This window comes from Arachis hypogaea, chromosome 12 (genome assembly GCF_003086295.3).
Source record: "Arachis hypogaea cultivar Tifrunner chromosome 12, arahy.Tifrunner.gnm2.J5K5, whole genome shotgun sequence".
Taxonomy (NCBI): Eukaryota; Viridiplantae; Streptophyta; class Magnoliopsida; order Fabales; family Fabaceae; genus Arachis; species Arachis hypogaea.
This window is the reverse complement of record NC_092047.1, coordinates 76,230,617-76,237,153: the sequence shown is the minus strand read 5'-3', so window position 1 is coordinate 76,237,153 and position 6,537 is coordinate 76,230,617. Positions and strand designations below refer to the sequence as shown.

Here is a 6,537-nt window from a genome sequence, read left to right as displayed (position 1 = left end):
AAATAAAGATAGAGATACTTATGTAATTCATTGGTGAGAATTTCAGATAAGCGTATGAAGATGCTTTGTCCCTTCCGTCTCTCTGCTTTCCTACTGTCTTCATCCAATCCTTCTTACTCCTTTCCATGGCAAGCTGTATGTTGGGCATCACCATTGTCAGTGGCTACAATCCCGTCCTCTCAATGAAAATGTTCAACGCACTCTGTCACAGCACGGCTATTCATCTGTCGATTCTCGATCATGTCGGAATAGAATCCAGTGATTCTTTTGCGTCTGTCACTAACGCCCCACAATCACGAGTTTGAAGCTCGTCACAGTCATTCAATCCTTGAATCCTACTCAGACTACCACAGACAAGGTTTAGACCTTCTGGATTCTCAAGAATGCCGCCATCAATTCTAGCTTATACCACGAAGATTCTGATTAAGGAATCCAAGAGATAAACACTCAATCGAAGGTAGAACGGAGGTGGTTGTCAGGCACACGTTCATAGGTGAGAATGATGATGAGTGTCACGGATCATCACATTCATCAAGTTGAAGAACAAGTGATATCTTAGAACAAGAACAAGCTGAATTGAATAGAAGAACAATAGTAATTGCATTGATACTCGAGGTACAGCAGAGCTCCACACCTTAATCTATAGTGTGTAGAAACTCCACCGTTGAAAATACATAAGAACATGGTCTAGGCATGGCCATGAGGCCAGCCCTAAAACGTGATCTAAGGTAGCATAGAACTACTCAAAGATTCCTCTTCAAATACAATAGCAAAAGGTCCTATTTATAGAGAACTAGTAGCTTAGGGTTTACAAAAATGAGTAAATGACGTAAATATCCACTTCCGGGCCCACTTGGTGTGTGCTTGGGCTGAGCATTGAAGCATTTTCGTGTAGATACTTTTCCTGGAGTTAAACGCCAGCTTTTGTGCCAGTTTGGGCGTTTAACTCCCACTTTGGTGCCAGTTCCGGCGTTTAACGCTGGAAATTCTGATGCTGACTTTGAACGCCGGTTTGGGCCATCAAATCTTGGAAAAAGTATTGACTATTATATATTACTAGAAAGCCCTGGATGTCTACTTTCCAACGCAATTGAGATCGCGCCAATTGGGCTTCTGTAGCTCCAGAAAATCCACTTCAAGTGTAGGAAGGTCAGAATCCAACAGCATCTGCAGTCCTTTTTAGCCTCTGAATCAGATTTTTGCTCAGGTCCCTCAATTTCAGTCAGAAAATACCTAAAATCATAGAAAAACACACAAACTCGTAGTAAAGTCCAGAAAAGTGAATTTTAAATAAAAACTAATAAAAATATAATAAAAACTAACTAAAACATGCTAAAAACATACTAAAAATAATGTCAAAAAGCGTATAAATTATCCGCTCATCACAACACCAAACTTAAATTGTTCCTTGTCCCCAAGAAACTGAAAAGAAAATAGGATAAAAAGAAGAGAATATACAATGAATTCCAAAGACATCTATGAAGATCACTATTAATTAGATGAGCGGGGCTTTTAGCTTTTTGCTTCTGAACAGTTTTGGCATCTCACTTTATCCTTTGAAGTTCAGAATGATTGGCATCTATAGGAACTCAGAATCCAGATAGTGTTACTGACTCTCCTAGTTAAGTATATTGATTCTTGAACACAGCTACTTTATGAGTCTTGGCCGTGGCCCTAAGTACTTTGTTTTCCAGTATTACCACCGGATACATAAATGCCACAGACACATAACTGGGTGAACCTTTTTAGATTGTGACTCAGCTTTGCTAGAGTCCCCAATTAGAGGTGTCCAGGGTTTTTAAGTACACTCTTCTTTTTGCTTTGGACCTCGACTTTAACCGCTCAGTCTCAAGTTTTCACTTGACACCTTCACGCTACAAGAACATGGTTAGGGACAGCTTGTTTTAGCCGCTTAGGCCAGAATTTTATTCCTGTGGGCCCTCCTATCCACTGATGCTCAAAGCCTTGGATCCTTTTTATCACCCTTGCCTTTTGGTTTAAAGGGGTATTGGCTTTTTCTGCTTGCTTTTTTTTTCACATATATCTTTTTTTTTTCTGCAAGCTTTTCACTGCTTTTTCTTGCTTCAAGAATCAATTTTATGATTTTTCAGATAATCAGATAACATTTCTCCTTTTCCTTTCATTCTTTCAAGAGCCAACAATTTTAACATTCATAAACAATCAAATTCAAAAATATGCACTGTTCAAGTATTCATTCAGAAAAATAATAGCATTGCCACCACATCAAGATAATTAAACTGTTTTAAAATTTGAAATTCATGCACTTCTTTTTCTTTTTCAATTATAAAATATTTTTCATTTAAGAAAGGTGATGGATTCATTTAAGGCATAGACACTAAGACACTAATGATCATAAGACACAAACATAGATAAACATAAGCATAAAAAATTTGAAAAACAGGAAAGTAAAGAACAAGGAGATTAAAGAACGGGTCCACCTTAGTGATGGCGGCTTGTTCTTCCTCTTGAAGATCTTATGGAGTTCTTGAGCTCCTCAATATCTCTTCCTTGCCTTTGTTGCTCCTCTCTCATGATTCTTTGATCTTCTCTAATTTCATGGAGGAGGATGGAATGTTCTTGGTGCTCCACCCTTAGTTGTCCCATGTTGGAACTCAATTCTCCTAGGGAGGTGTTGATTTGCTCCCAATAGTTTTGTGGGGGAAAGTGCATCCCTTGAGGCATCTCAGGGATTTCATGATGAGGAATTTCCTCATGCTCATGTCCATGAGTGGGATCTCTAGTTTGCTCCATCCCTTTTTTAGTGATGGGCTTGTCCTCATCAATGAGGATGTCTCCCTCTATGTTAATTCCAACTGAATTACAGAGGTGACAAATGAGATGAGGGAAGGCTAACCTTGCCGAGGTAGAGGACTTGTCCGCCACCTTATAGAGTTCTTGGGATATAACCTCATGAACTTCTACTTCCTCTCCAATCATGATACTATGAATCATGATGGCCCGGTCTATAGTAGCTTCGGACCGGTTGCTAGTGGGAATGATTGAACGTTGGATAAACTCCAACCATCCCCTAGCCACGGGCTTGAGGTCATGCCTTCTTAAATGAACCGGCTTTCCTCTTGAATCTCTCTTCCATTGAGCGCCCTCTTCACAAATGTCTATGAGGACTTGGTCCAACCTTTGATCAAAGTTGACCCTTCTAGTGTAGGGGTGTTCATCTCCTTGCATCATGGGCAAGTTGAATGCCAACCTTACATTTTTCGGACTAAAGTCTAAGCGTTTCCCCTGAACCATTGTAAGCCAATTCTTTGGGTCCGGGTTCACACTTTGATCATGGTTCTTGGTGATCCATGCATTGGCATAGAACTCTTGAACCATTAAGATCCCGATTTGTTGAATGGGGTTAGTAAGAACTTCCCAACCTCTTCTTCGGATCTCATGTCGGATTTCCGGATATTCACTCTTTTTGAGTTTGAAGGGGACCTCGGGGATCACCTTCTTCATGGCCACAACTTCATAGAAGTGGTCTTGATGCACCCTTGAGATGAATCTCTCCATCTCCCATGACTCGGAGGTGGAAGCTTTTGCCTTTCCTTTCCTCTTTCTAGGGGTTTCTCCGGCCTTAGGTGCCATAAATGGTTATGGAAAAATAAAAAGCAATGCTTTTACCACACCAAACTTAGAAGGTTTACTCGTCCTCGAGCAAAAGAAGAAAGAGAAGAGTAGGAGGAGATGGAGGAGGCTTTGTGGTTCGGCCAGGGGGAGAAGTGGTGTTGAGGTCGTGTGAAAATGAAGGAGTGAAGATGGGTTTATATAGGAGTTGAGAGGGGTGTAGGGTTCGGCTAGTATGGGTGGGTTTGGGAGGGAAAGTGGTTTGAATTTGGATGGTGGGGTAGGTGGGGTTTTATGAAGGATGGATGTGAGTGGTGAAGAGAATGGTGGGATTTGATAGGTGAGGGGTTTTTGGGGAAGAGGTATTGAGGTGATTGGTGAATGGGTGAAGAAGAGAGAGAGTGGTGGGGTAGGTGGGGATCCTGTGGGGTCCATAGATCCTGAGGTGTCAAGGATAGCTCATCCCTGCACCGAGTGGTGTGCAAAAATGCCCTTTCTGCCAATTCTGGCATTAAACGCTGGGCTGCTGCCCTTTTCTGGCGTTTAACACCAGCTCCTTGCCCATTCCTGGCGTTAAACGCCAGTCTGGTGCCCCTTTCTGGCGTTAAACTCCCAGAATGGTGCCAGACTGGGCGTTAAACGCCCATTTGCTGGCCTTACTGGCGTTTAAACGCCAGCAAGCTTTTCCACCAGGGTGTGCTGTTTTTTTCTCTGTTTTTCATTCTGGTTTTGCTTTTTCAAATATTTTTGTGACTTCACATGATCATCAACCTACAGAAAACATAAAATAACAATGGAAAATAGATAGATATAACATTGGGTTGCCTCCCAACAAGCGCTTCTTTAATGTCAGTAGCTTGACAGTGGGCTCTCATGGAGCCTCACAGATGTTTAGAGCAATGTTGGAACCTCCCAACACCAAACTTAGAGTTTGACTGTGGGGGCTCTGTTTGACTCTGTTTTGAGATAAGCTCTTCATGCTTCCTCTCCATGGGTACAGAGGGATATCCTTGAGCCTTAAACACAAGGGATTCTTCATTCACTTGAATGATCAATTCTCCTCTGTCAACATCAATCATAGCTTTTGCTGTGGCTAGGAAGGGTCTGCCAAGGATGATAGATTCATCCATGCACTTCCCAGTCTCTAGGACTATGAAATCAGCAGGGATGTAGTGGTCTCCAACCTTTACCAAGACATCCTCTACAAGTCCATAAGCTTGTTTTCTTGAATTGTCTGCCATCTCTAGTGAGATTCTTGCAGCTTGTACCTCAAAGATCCCTAGCTTCTCCATTACAGAGAGAGGCATGAGGTTTACACTTGACCCTAGGTCACATAGAGCCTTCTCAAAGGTTATGGTGCCTATGGTACAAGGTATTGAGAACTTTCCAGGATCCTGTCTCTTTTGAGGTAATCTCTGCCTAGTCAAGTCATCCAGTTCTTTAGTGAGCAAAGGGGGTTCATCCTCCCAAGTCTCATTACTAAATAACTTGTCATTTAGCTTCATGATTGCTCCAAGGTACTTAGCAACTTGCTCTTCAGTGACATCTTCATCCTCTTCAGAGGAGGAATACTCATCAGAGCTCATGAATGGCAGAAGTAAATCCAATGGAATCTCTATGGTCTCAGTGTGAGCCTCAGATTTCCATTCTTCCTCATTGGGGAACTCATTGGAGGCCAGTGGATGTCTATTGAGGTCTTCCTCAGTGGCGATCACTGCCTCTCCCTCCTCTCCAAGTTCGGCCATGTGAGATGTGGTTATGGCCTTGCACTCTCTTTTTTGATTCTCTTTTGTATTGCTAGGGAGAGTGCTAGGAGGGAGTTCAGTAATTTTCTTACTCAGCTGACCCAATTGTGCCTCTAAATTTCTAATGGAGGACCTTGTTTCAGTCATGAAACTTTGAGTGGTTTTGATTAGATCAGAGACTATGGTTGCTAAGTCAGAGGGGTTCTGCTTAGAATTCTCTGTCTGTTGCTGAGATGATGATGGAAAAGGCTTGCCATTGCTAAATCTGTTTCTTCCACCATTACTGTTGTTGAAACCTTGTTGAGGTCTCTGTTGGTCCTTCCATGAGAGATTTGGATGATTTCTCCATGAAGGATTATAGGTATTTCTATAGGGTTCTCCCATGTAATTCACCTCTTCTATTGCTGGGTTCTCAGGATCATAAGCTTCTTCTTCAGATGAAGCCTCCTTAGTACTGCCTGTTGCTACTTGCATTCCAGACAGACTCTGAGAGATCATATTGACTTGTTGAGTCAATATTTCATTCTGAGCCAATATGGCATTCAGATTATCAATCTCAAGAACTCCTTTCTTCTGAGTTGACCCATTATTCACAGGATTCCTTTCAGAGGTGTACATGAATTGGTTATTTGCAACCATTTCAATGAGTTCTTGAGCTTCTGCAGGCGTCTTCTTCAGATGAAGAGATCCTCCAGCAGAGTTATCCAATGACATCTTGGATAGTTCAGACAGACCATCATAGAAGATTCCTATGATGCTCCATTCTGAAAGCATGTCAAAAGGGCACCTTCTGATCAATTGCTTGTATCTCTCCCAAGCTTCATAGAGGGACTCACCATCCTTCTATCTAAAGGTTTGGACTTCCACTCTAAGCTTACTCAATTTTTGAGGTGGAAAGAACTTTGCCAAGAAGGCATTGACTAGCTTTTTCCAAGAGTTCAGGCTTTCCTTAGGTTTTGAATCCAACCATGTTCTAGCTCTGTCTCTTACAGTAAAAGGGAATAGCATAAGTCTATAGACCTCAGGGTCAACCCCATTGGTCTTGACAGTGTCACAGATTTGCAAGAATTCAGCTAAAAACTGATGAGGATCTTCTAATGGAAGTCCATGAAACTTGTAATTCTGTTGCATCAGAGAAACTAATTGAGGCTTAAGCTCAAATTTGTTTGCTCCAATGGCAGGGATAGAGATGCTTCTCCCA

At 41.9% G+C, this 6,537-nt stretch overlaps 1 non-coding gene across 1 annotated transcript; it reads left to right on the top strand.

Annotated features, from left to right (window-relative positions):
• The first annotated feature begins 6,104 nt into the window (after nt 1-6,104).
• LOC112732101 (small nucleolar RNA R71) lies at nt 6,105-6,212 on the top strand. The gene has a single exon (XR_003167839.1). It is a non-coding gene; the product is annotated as a small nucleolar RNA R71 (small nucleolar RNA).
• Nucleotides 6,213-6,537: the final 325 nt, after the last annotated feature.